At 36.7% G+C, this 12715-nt stretch overlaps 1 long non-coding RNA gene across 1 annotated transcript; it reads left to right on the top strand.

Moving 5' to 3' along the window:
• The first annotated feature begins 975 nt into the window (after positions 1–975).
• LOC121777045 lies at positions 976–1934 on the top strand. Its single transcript, XR_006045355.1, has 3 exons — positions 976–1224; positions 1296–1358; positions 1739–1934. It is a non-coding gene; the product is annotated as an uncharacterized LOC121777045 (long non-coding RNA).
• Positions 1935–12715: the final 10781 nt, after the last annotated feature.

The raw sequence follows: 12715 nt of genomic DNA, 5'->3' as shown, positions 1-12715 counted from the left end.
AGCTCCGCTCCGCTCCGCTGCGCCACCACGAGGCCGAGGTCGTCGTCTTACATTCTTACGCAAGCTTACAAAACGGAAAGGGGAAGGAAATTTCTTTTGATTTGGAGAGGGATGAGATCAAGAATTTGAAGGTGGCTTCTTAATTACCTGTGTGTTATTATCTCAATTACCAGTTAGTTTCAAATTTCAATTGGAAAATGTGAACTAACCAGAACATTAACCACAATGCACGATTAATTTTGGTGTTTTGCAAAAATTAAATATCAATAAGGAAAGCTTGAAGCTTTATGTAGTTAATGTTGTAGCTTCTGATAAGGTATGCATATTTATATGTGCATTGATGGCCAAGCATTATCTTCCTGCAAAGTTTAACTTTATGTTCATTGAATACAACTCAACAACTTGTGTACTTGATTGGAAATTAATTAATACAATAACTGATCAGATTTGCACCTTATTTTCCCTTAAATTTTTTATCACTTACAAGTTACAGTATATTTATAATAATGAGATTGAGATTCACAGATTATAGGACTCACTATGTTTTTATTTTTTTAGGATGGAATCAGAATCTTCTCATTCGCTTCCAACTCCACATATTCCTGAATCATCAAAAACAGTTGACACTTCAACAAATGATGGTGGTGCTAGTCGAAAGCGAACAATAGAACATTCAACAGAAAAGCCTCCTCCTGCTCCCAAAAAGAAGAAACGTAGCCCATATTGGGATCATTGCGAAAAAAGAGTAGAGAAATTGAGTGATGGCAGTTTACAAGTAACTGGGATATGCAAATACTGCCAAGTTGAAATACCATGTGGTGGTGGAAGTACAAGTGGGCTGATAAATCATTTAGTGAAGAGATGCACATTATGCCCACTATATGATCACAGTTGTCACGAGAAGGGTCATTGCAAAGGATATCTTTGCAATGGTATTATAATAAAAGAATAAAGATAAATGGAAAGGAAGTGGAACTAGATATCCAATCCTTTCACTCATTGCAAAGGATATCTTTGCAATTCCAAGCTCAACAGTTGCTAGTGAATCCGCTTTTAGCTTGGGTAAAAGGGTTGTGGATCCTTTTAGGACCAGCTTGAGTCCAAAAATGGTAGAGGCATTGGTGTGCACGAATGATTGGCTCAAAGCAGATAAGTTTAGCTTATATAAGGATCCAACTGATGATGACCTTGATTTGTATAAAGAAATTGAAGAAATTGAAAAGAGTAAGTGTTACTTTAATTTATTAAGTTTCTTTGTCTTATAGAAGTTAATTACTTTTGTGTTTCTTTTGTAGATGCACACATGAGTCAAGATGATTCTCAAGTTTTATCTACTACTTGATCCAACAAACGATGAGGTACTAATATTATCCAACAAATTTCATCTCCTAATTTTTTTGGTGGGGGGTGTTAAGAAAAATAGTTGGCTGTTGTTGGAAGAGGTAGTTGGGATTGTGGCGCCAGAATGATTCATGCATACATTCAGAATCAGAGGTGATCCAGTTTCAAATTCCAGCTTCAGCTGCATCCTCCATATCTATTATAAAACCTGATCAAGGCCACACCAATTAAATTAACATTTTAAACTTTAGGATTAAATCTAGAATGTCTGTCTGTGTGACCTTGGCAGTGGCAGCCCATTTGAGTAACTCCTTCATCCTCGAAACTACTTTATTTTGGTTTGGTTGTTTGTGTATTGTTATTATGCTCGACTATTAATAAAGGTTATCAAATGCAGGGTCATCTTCAACGATTTTTTGTGGAATTTTGAGAAATGAAGACAACGAGGTTGCAAGAAATGAAGATAATGTTGTTGATCGTGACTTCATAAATTGTTTTGGATTTGAATGTTGAAGTTTTATTAATTTGAATGCTATGAACAAGATTTGATTGTGATGAAGTTTTATTGTTTTGGGCTTTTTTAAATAGTTGAACACTTGAATTGTTATGTTAAATATTTTGGACAAAATAGGTTATTTCCGGTATACCGTTACCGTTACCGTACCGTTATTACGGTATACCGTACCGTGTTTCGGTATACCGGTATACCGAAACACGGTACGGTATACCGTAATAACGGTATGGTAACGGTATAAAAAAATATTATACCGAATTTTCGGTATACCGGAATTCCGGTATACCGAAAATTCGGTACGGTATCGGTATGGAATTTTGTCATACCGTAATTTCCGGTATGGTATGCGGTATGGCATGGTCGGTACGGTATACCGTACCGTCCCACCCCTAGACATGGGCATCGTTCCTGATCAGGTAAGCGTCGTATTTCACAAATCTAAATTCGATTATTATGTGATAAAATGGTAACCTCCAAGTAAAGACGGTTTCTTACATGCAGCAGCAACAAGGGTCCGGTGCCAGTTGAAGACCGGTTTGGCTATGACGAATATCAACTCAGATAATCATCCAGTTTAGCCTGATGCTGACTCGGATTCGTGTGCTATTGACAGGCTTCATTCTTTTCACATCCACAACGCGGGAAACAATAATTCTTTTGGTTTTTTCTTTTTTCTTTTAAAATTTATTTATGCACCACAATCATTCTTTTGGTTGCTGCTTTAAGTTTAGGGTTGGTTAATTGACTAGGAAATTGTTGCAGCCGATTTCCTGATTTCTTGTGAGACTTGAGTCAGGGTAGATTTATTTAACACGGATCCAGTTTGGAATAAGGTTTAGTTCGACATGTTTCATTATGAATGTGTAAATCTTGATAAAGCTTCTTTTTTTGTTTTGATTAATGAATTTTTTGTTTTGATTAATGAATTTTTTGTTTTGATTAAATCGTTAATAATGTAAGCTGTGGAGAGATTTAGCATCACTAATATGCTTATTTTCTCCAATAGAACGTATAGCCTCTCTCTTTGGAGCGTAATTAGAAGCTGCGAAATACCATTACATATCTTTAAATTATACAATATTTTGTAATTAAATGTTAACTAATCCTAAAATGCTATTCCCTCCGTCCGCAAATAGGAGTCCCGTTTTTTCATTTTAGTCCATCCGTAAATAGGAGTCCCGGTTCACTTTACTATAAATGGTACTCTCTCTATTCTATAGTAGTGGAATCATTTTGCTATTATGGTACGTTTCGTAGTAGTGAAGTCATTTCACTTTTTAGTAAAAGCCAACACATTTTTTCTTACTTACTTACTCTCTCTTACTTTATTCTCTCTTCACCTCTCTACATTTTTCTTTTCCTACTTTATTCTTCTTTTACTTAACTCACTTAACACAACTTTTCTTATGTGCAGAAAAGAAATGCCTACACTATTGAGGAACATAGGGAATAATAGGGTCTCACATTCCACTAACTCATTCAATTCACATTTCATTTAAAACTAATATATACAAGTGAGACCAATATTTTGTGGCTAGGGTCATTATCGGATTACCTCGATATTGACCCAATCCAATAAGGCCAAGCTATAACCTAATTTAAAATCATTGGGTCTTTATTGGTTCTCACTCCATTAACTTCGAGTGTGCTCGTATTGGGTTTCCGTGCCATGTTGAAAATTGAGAGCCCTACCGTTAACATTAGTAAGTTAATATACAATTTTGCTTGTTACGACATGATAACGATTTGAACATAATATTATACGATAAAATTTGATATTACACGATTAAAACTTATAATAACATGATTAAAACTTTATCACGTTAAATTTAAATAATAAAATGAAAGTATAATATTTTTCATTAATAATTTTTTTATTTATTAACGGATAACTCTAACCTAATCAGACTCAATCTAAAATCATTGGGTTCCATTTAGGTAGATCTGGTAAAGGATCCAACCCAATAAGGCTTCATCCATTGACCCAAACCTATTGACTTTGTCTCTATTCAAGTGTTCATGTCTGATTTCCGTGTCGTATCAAAAACGGGCAGCCTTACTACCAACTATGAGCCATACGAATGATTTTAGAGAGATAATGGTCTTCAATACTAGCCACGTTTAATTTTGTTATTTATTAGTATTATATTAAATGGATAATAAGAAGTACTACCCCGTCCACAAAAAATTATACTCTCTCCGGCCCATATTACATGCACTTATCGTTTTAGGCCGTAAATTTAGAATTGATTTTTTAGTATAATTAAATTAGTACTTTAAGTTTATGAGAAATTATTTAATAAAGGAAGTATTAATTAACTATAATATATTAATTAAATATCATAATTCTTTCTTGAAATAGAAATAATGTAACAAATTAAGATAAGCCGAAACTCAAAAGGTTCAAGTAACACGGGACAAAGGGATTACTAGTTTTACCATTTCAGGTTATCTACCAAAATTAGACTAATTCTAAAAATGAAAAGTTTTAAACATCACTAACACTACTAATAATGTTGACTCCATAATCCGCTAACACTATTTGTGTCATTTACAACTTTGTCTAATTTTGAGGATGAATGTAGTATAAATTTAGGGCATAAGATTGTGATGTCAATATAGTATACTCCATCCGTCGAACAAGAGTAAGTACTCTTTCTTTTTTAATCCATTCCACAAGAGTATGCACTTTCTAATTTGGGAAATTATTTTCTCTCTAATGAGTGAGACACATTCTGCACTATCAATATTTAAATTACTTTTTCTTTCTATCTCTCTTATTTTAATAATTGTGCATTAAAATTCATGCCCGACCATGAGTGCATACTCTTGTGGACGAAGGGAGTATTAAAAATATTAACACAGTGACATGAGTGTCAGAAGTATTTAATATTGACATTGTGAATGTATTGAAGCAAGTAATAAGAAAAAATATATTAAATAAATAAGAACTGTATAAACCAAAGTCGTTAATAACACTCCCTAGAATTCTATGAATTTAGCTATTCATAATGAAATACACTAAACCCATAGTTTGTACGGAAAAAACTTAGAAAACATAAGTAATAAGATAATAAAACTCAAAGGTTGAATCTCTTAGCATTGATCTTCTCTTGATTCCACGCTTCAAACTCTTTGAACAATAATGAACAGTGGAAGGAACTCTCAAATATTATGCTTGAGTATAGTATGCAACAAAAGGTACATTGGATGAAGCTTGAGGGATTAATTATACCTCCAAGTCGTGTACAATGACATAAAAAATCTTCACATGGTATGGTAAATCTTCAACGATCGTTGGACAACATTTAGTAGCTTCTGGATCTAAATCAGCAGTCGCTACGCATACTCGAGTGGTCGTTGGGTGAAAGTAGCTTTACTGACTTAGGTCTCGAGTATACTCAAGTTTAATGCACTGATTTAAACAAATAAAGCGCGCGCACTTGATCAAGACAACAAGCAATGGATCAAGATGATTACTAACTAGTCGTTGTTTGTGCAACCTGAGAGACTCAGGCTTTCAAAACCTTAACCCACAATACTATTAATTAGTAAAGGGAAGTAAGAGTCAAATCCCACAAAGAGAGAGGCGTGTCGAGTTGTGTTTGGGACATTGGGAAGGTTTTGGCTGCTGCCACGCTTCAAGGTGAACTGTTCAAGTCACAGAATTAAACTGATCAACTAAACTAGGTAGGATTAAAACAACACATAGCAAACGGATCAACTCAACTAGCAAAGTACGACAGCAAAAAGTAATCGGGACCACTGAAAAGAAAACTACGCACTACCAAAAGCTGCTACGACAAAAAGTTGACAGAGACAGTTACTCTAACTAACTACGACCTTCATCTACGATCAACATAGTAAATTGACGAAACATCCATGGCAGATCCGAACAGAGTATTTAGCAAAAACAGACTAGAAAACAAAACTAAGACAGATCCATGCAATTCGAACATACAGAAATGTGACGCCCCGTCTTTTTCTATTTCTTTTAAGTTAGTTTTTTTGAATTACCGTCGAATTTTAGCCAAATATCGTTCTGTTTTATTTTGAGAGTCTATGGAATTTATTTTTTTAGAAATCCGAAATATTAATTATTCATTCTAGTCAAGCAGTCAAAATTTGGTCAAATATATTTCTCCCAAATCCCATCAACAAACGTTTTCCCCATAACAGAAGTGAAATTCTTTTAGCCCAGTTTCACTACATAAATTGTTTCATGCTCTTTCTACAACACCAAGTTAAGGCTATCATGTTCTTTTTTTTCCTTATCGTATTTGATCTAGTTGATTTTCCTAAAAATTTCACTTCACGTTGGTTGCAAACCTGTGAATCCATTGATGTGACTTCATTATTCAATAACCTGATGTCACCGAACCATGATCAGTGCAACTTTATGATGCTTGTCTATTCTTCTAAATCCTCCCACGATTGACCATCTCATGTCATGACATGTTTGAACCATCATTCATTATGCCAAAATTTTGCAAATTTGATTTGACAATTGAAATATCTTATTTGGCAGCCTACTATGGAATTTGAGACCTAATTCAGTTTCATCATGTTTTCAAGACCTATCTCATATTCTTTCGAGCCCTCATCAGAAGTAAAGTCTCAAGCTTTATGAGTTTATTTGAAACCTTAATTCCCAGAATGAACATGATCAAGTTCAATGAAACTTAGACCCTGCTTTATTTTTTTTCCAACCAATTTTTGCAAGATGGTGATGAGATCTAAAAGAGTCGAGCTAGAAATGTTGTTCTTGTTTTCGCTTCTTTAATTTGCAGCCTTTCTGATTAAGACACCTTCAGCAGTGTTGTTACAATTTTGAAATCAGTTCATATTCAAGTATGACTGTTTGATCAATTTTTGAGTACTTGATACTAGACTTTAGTGAAAGGATGAAGTTGAGCTGTTCGGATACTCATAAGGAATAGGTTTCTATAGTCGACATAATTTTGGGAATGGATTGGCTTGCCGAGAATCACGCAACGAGTCACTGTAAAGAGAGACAGATTTCTTTTCAAGCCCCGGGCAAAGAGCCGACTATCTTGTACGGGATCTCTTTGAACCGAAGAACCTCCATAATCTCTGCTTTACAAGGAACCACGATGATAAAAAAGGGCGTCCGGCGTATCTTGTGTACTTGAACGGAGAGGAAAAGAAGGATTTGAGGGTGGAAGACGTGGAAGTGGTACGAGATTTTCCCGACGTGGTTCCTGAAACTTTGCCTGGACCGCCGCTCGATAGGCAAGTGGAGTTTACCATTGATTTGGAGCCTGGATCTGCGCCAGTATCGAAAGCACCATACCGAATGGCGCCTAAGGAGTTGGCAGAATTGAAGATTCAGTTGCAGGAACTACTCAATTTGGGATTAATCCGACCTAGTGTATCACCATGGGGAACGTCTGTGTTGTTCGTAAAGAATAAGGATGGAACGATGAGGATGTGCATCGACTATCGTGACAAGTTGACCTTGAAGAATAAGTACCCACTGCCAAGGATTAATGATTTGTTTGACCAACTTCGAGGAGCGGGCGTATTTTCAAAAATGGACTTGAGGTCGGGGTATCATCAACTAAAGGTCCGACGAGAGGATGTGCCTAAGTCCCGTTGGTCAGTCCAAATGACATCACAACGAATTCATAATGGCCATAATGAATTCGTTGTGATGTCATTTGGACTCACCAACGCCCCGGCAGTTTTCATGGACTTGAAGAACCGAGGAGGAGCATGGATGACACCTGCAAAACTGTATTGGAAACGTTACGAAGAGAGAAGCTTTATGACAAGTTTAGTTGACTTGAGTGAACTTTCTTGGTCATATCGTGACGGCAAATGGAATTCAAGTGGACCCAGCGAAGGTCGAGGCTGTGCAAAATCGGAAGTCGCCGAAAACGTCAAGTGAAACCCGTAGTTTCTTGGGATTGGTGGGATACTACCGATGTTTCATCGAGGGATTCTCTAAGATTGCGAGACCGATGACGCAACTGTAAAAAAAAGGAATCAAGGTGGTTTGGACGCCGGAATGGGAGGCAAGTTTTCAACTATTGAAGGAGAAATTGACTACAGCACCTGTCCTAGCGGCACCAGAACCCGATAAGGACTTCGCCGTCTATAGTGACACGTCGAAAGTAGGACTTGGATGGCTGTTGATGCAAGATGGGAAAGTTATAGCGTATGCTTCCCGGCAATTGAGAAGAATGAGCTTAACTTTCCGACTCATGATTTAGAGCTGGCAACAGTAGTACACGCACTAAAGATTTGGAGACATCATCTCTATGGAGTGAGATGCGAGATTTATACGGATCACAAGAGTCTCAAGTACTTCTTCGAGCAGAAGAAGTTGAACATGCGACAATGACGTTGGCTAGAGATCGTGAAGGATTATGATTGTGGTATTCACTATCATCCGGGCAAGGCGAACGTAGTGGCCGATGCCTTGAGTAGGAAGAACCAACCTCAATTGGCTTCGTTGCTAACTCGGGAGGAAACATTGATCAGTGAGTTCGATATGATGCAGTTGGAGGTAGTAAAAGCGCCCGAGACAGTAGGAGGAAGAATGGCGACGCTAGTGATTGTTCCAGACTTAAGGGACCAAGATCATAGAAGCTCATCGACGTGATGAGAAATTAGAAGAGACACTTGTGAAAGTGAGAATTGAGAAACATGACCATTTTCGTGAAGAGGCGGACAATGCTTTGACGTTCGATGGACGATTATGTGTGCCGAACGACGAGGCACTGAGTGATGAGATTTTGAGTGAAGCACACGACACACCTTACACTGCTCACCCTGGAAGCATGAAGATGTATCGAGATTTGAAGCAACGCTTTTGGTTGAACGGAATGAAAGGAGACGTAGCATCGTCCGTGGAACGATGCCTAGCTTGTCAACAAGTGAAGGCCTTACACCAACGGCCATATGGGAAATTGCAACCGCTCGAGATCCCCGAATGGAAGTGTGTCACGACCGCCCAAACTAGGGGTACTACAAACGAGGCGATCGTGACCACATGATAACATTAAAGACAACATTTAAGGGTAACATTTTATATGAAAACTTAATTAGCTTAAAGGATTAATATTTTAGTTCATTAAAAGTTTAGACAACAAATTTTTAGTTTAAAGAAACTTAATGTTATAAATTTATTATTAATTAGCAACGACTTATGGCAAAGTATTTTTCAAAAGAAGCAGCGGAGAAAAATAAATGTTAAAATCCAATTAACTTCCAAAAGAAATCATTTGGTTTAGTTCACGAAAAACCATTTCAGAGTAACAGGGTAAACATCAGATTAACGCCTAACACAATCAAACATGCTCAAACACAGTACGAAACAGAATAAAGTCTTGAGGCATAGTTCAAAAATATATCAGCGAAAATAAGGTTTAAAGAGAGTCAAGGATAACGTCTATGTATGAAGACACAACGCATCCAAAGTTCCTAGGCCAACTCAACATCCACCGCAACATCCCGCTCAACCTGCACATAGGGAAAAACATATGCAGGGCTGAGTACTTGTTGTACTCAATGGGCTCATGCCGAAAACATTTATACAGTTATGTCATCCATACCAGTGATCTCGAGTTTTATACGTAGTAAAGAAATATCATCGAGAACACAAAAACGTTTCATAGACTGGCCAGTCAAATAATCTCCTATTTTCTCAACAATCCATCAATCACAATCATCAATCCACAGTGCGACGAAAGTGTGGCCACACTATTCGCCCATGAGACCGGCCGACTAGCAAGGACGGCTCCCGATCTCACCAGTGTACACAACCTGATAGGGTTTGCGGCCCTACTCAGACCCGAATTTGTTTCACAACACAACCATATAGCCTAACGGAGTAAACTCAGACGAACTAGACATCAGGCACACAATCTCAATCAAAACAATCCATGGCATGACATAACAAGTTAAACCACCCTTATAACACGACATCATATTTTCGGAAAATAAAAAAGATTTGTTAAGAAAGCCCACCTCGTTGGTTTAATCAATTCAATATCCACTTAAGGCAACCCTCGTTCCTTGTGCTCACGTACACACAATAACCCTTGCCAATCATCATAACACAAATCAGCCTTCCATAAATTCACATTACCATGCATGTCCTATCGTTCCTTTTATCATTCCCTTAATTTACCCATCCCAACTTTCATCAACCTAAGGAACAACATGCCATAATATTTCTCAACGTGTCACACATAATCACGTCACAGGATACCTTCCCAAATCATACATGCATCATATAATTCATTAAAACTTGGCAACAAGTGATATTTCCACATAACAACAAATCTTGCAGAACTGCGCGGTTTGTTTGTAAAAATCACCAAAATATCCATCCGACCTCATATGAAGCTAAAATTTGGTCACAACACAGTAGACACATTCAAGTTCATCCAGTTAAAATTTCTCACTCAAACCATGTCGATTGGTCAGTCAAAACATTAATGCAACTCTCTGGTCAGAACATAAAAATTCTGGCAGCACTGCGCAGTTCATTTAAAAAATTCACCAAAAATTCATCCAATGCCCAATGAGGCTGAAATTTTCACAAAAACAGAAGACACTTCGAATTTCATTCAATTCAAAATTCACATCAAAATGAGGCCATTTGGTCGGTCAAATAGAAAACGAAACTTTCTGGGCGAGAATACAAGTTTCTGGCAGAATTGAGCAGTTGACTTCAAAAATTTATTAAAAATTCATCTTTCGTCAAAAGGGGCTGAAATTTACACACCACACAGAAAGCACCTTGAAGTTTACTCAGTTAAATATTCGAACCAAAATAAGATCCTTTGGTCAGTCAAACACACTTCGGAATCCACTGTCCGAACACCACAGTTTTCAGGTCTCAAAATTTCGAAATTAGGGTTTCTTCCTCATTCAACCAAACACAATTTTTCATGCTTCCCACACACAAACATGCTTCAAAAGGTTCTCACAATCATGTTCTCATATAACCACACATCATTCACCAATGAATCATTCAAACTTTACACATATTCATTCACAATCGCATATTCACAGTTTTTCTCATAAAAACACAAATTCCCACCGATTAATTTTGCGATATGTGATTCCTACACTCACTATATGCATGAATGAATCAGGAACAAGGTTTCAATGGAGAAGATGAGGAAAAGATTTAGTTATACCTTCTTGAATCGAAAACCAAACGGTAGAAGTAAAGATTGATGCGATTCGTCGGGAACTCTTGAAAATAAAACTTCAATGGATGCAAGAACAACGATGGAAGAAATTTTGGAGAGGTTGAAGAGAGGGAGGAGAGGTGAGGCACGAAAATTATGAGGGAGAATGGGGGCTAGGGTTTAGTTTAGGTGATTATATAGTCCTAGGTTTAATCCCATTAATTAATTAATTAATTAAGTGTGGAGGAATAAAATAGAGCCCAATAAATATAATCTCACAATTAAAAAGAAGGCAAAATTTCGAAAATTAGGTTAATAAATTCAATAAGGAATTTATTTGGTATTTACTTGGAGAGAAATAGATTCACAATTTAGGAAATAAGTCAATGAATATTCCATAAACAAGGGAACAAAACAAATTAAATCTCCAAGTAGGAAATAATGAGGGAAGGGGCGAAAATCTTGATGGTGTGCACAAGGAAATTATTTAAATCCTCAATTAAATAGAATAGGATTTAAATTTGATAATTTCTTTAAAGGAAAAGACTCCCATAAAATAGGCAGCAATAAAATAGATTTCCCCCAAGGAAATTAAGCTAAAAAAAGTGTGGGATGGAGACACAATAGAAGGAAAATATTCACATCCCCAATTAATTTGGCTTAGATATTAATTTGGTATTGAATAAAGGGAATTCCACAAAATAGGAAACAAATATATTCTCCTCTACAAACAGGGGGGCCGAAAATTGACTTAATTAGCCACAAGGAAATAATGCAACTCTTAATTTAATTGGGGTGAGAGAATAAAATGTGGCAAGATTTAATTGGATTTAAAATAAATGAAGGAATCAACAAGGTACCAATTTTATCAAAGAAACTAATTCATCCTCTTAATTCAAGAAGAGGATATCCGAAACTCACAAAAATAATAGGTTAGAGTTCGAGTTTCATGTAGCACAATTTAGGGATAATTTGATTTGGATTTAATTTGGATGAATATCCCAAAACAATTAATTAAATCCAAGAAAATTTCCAATAATTGGAGGGGCCGACAATAGCCACTTTATTTGGCTAGAACAAGATACATGATCTTTATTTAAATTGATTCCGCACATTAAATATAACTAGCACTTCATTCCAATTTCCCCATGACAATTTATAACACATAATCAAACTCAATCACGTAGCAACAATTTAAATTTCATAAATGAAATTTCCAATCGACATATCTTAAATAAATGTCACAAAATTTGGGATGTTACATCCTTCCCCTCTAAACAGAAATTTCGTCCCGAAATTTGATCGTCTCACATAAACAACTCGGGAAACTTTTCTTTCATTTTATCTTCTAACTCTCACGTGGCTTCCTCGGGACCATGGTGCTTCCACTACACCTTCACGGACGCTATCGTCTTCTTTCGCAACTCTTGCACCTTCCGATCTAGGATTGCCTCGCGTCTTTCCTCGTAGCTCATGTCGGGGGTTGAGATCACTTCTTCTTGATGAATCACGTGCTTGGGGTCGAACACGTACTTGCGCAATTGCGACACATGGAACACGTTCTTGTTGGGGTTTGGAGCCCCTTGCACAGCGGAAGTCATGCATTCACAAATAAATCAGATCCATTTGACCGATTATGGGATTAATTAACTTCATGTTAAACACAGAATTGCATCCAAGAACGCACATA

Source organism: Salvia splendens, chromosome 18 (genome assembly GCF_004379255.2).
Source record: "Salvia splendens isolate huo1 chromosome 18, SspV2, whole genome shotgun sequence".
Lineage (NCBI taxonomy): Eukaryota > Viridiplantae > Streptophyta > Magnoliopsida > Lamiales > Lamiaceae > Salvia > Salvia splendens.
This window is presented reverse-complemented; position numbering and strand designations above follow the sequence as displayed.